The sequence below is a fragment of the Hydra vulgaris genome, chromosome 08 (assembly GCF_038396675.1).
Source record: "Hydra vulgaris chromosome 08, alternate assembly HydraT2T_AEP".
NCBI lineage: Eukaryota > Metazoa > Cnidaria > Hydrozoa > Anthoathecata > Hydridae > Hydra > Hydra vulgaris.
The window spans coordinates 29,332,501-29,332,803 of record NC_088927.1 but is presented as its reverse complement, the minus strand read 5'-3'; positions in this window follow the sequence as shown (position 1 = coordinate 29,332,803).

The following is a 303-nucleotide window of genomic DNA, read 5'->3' as shown; positions in this document are numbered from 1 at the left end:
AAAGAACTTAGCTTCATTTATTTATTTATATTTTATTTATTTTCATTTATTTATTCTTGTAGCAAAATGATTTTAAACAAATTAAAAAAAAAATTATTTCAATTTTTTCTTATCATTTTTTATTCGTATCATTTTTTGTCTTTTTCTTTTCTTTTTTTTTTCTCTGTTACTTTCATTATTATTATTATTATTACTATTATTATTTTTACTAATAATTTTATTATGTGAATAAAAATATTTATTTTTTTTCAGTTTTTTCTTGCTAGTCAGTATTTACTGTTTATTTGTAATTTTTGGTCTTTA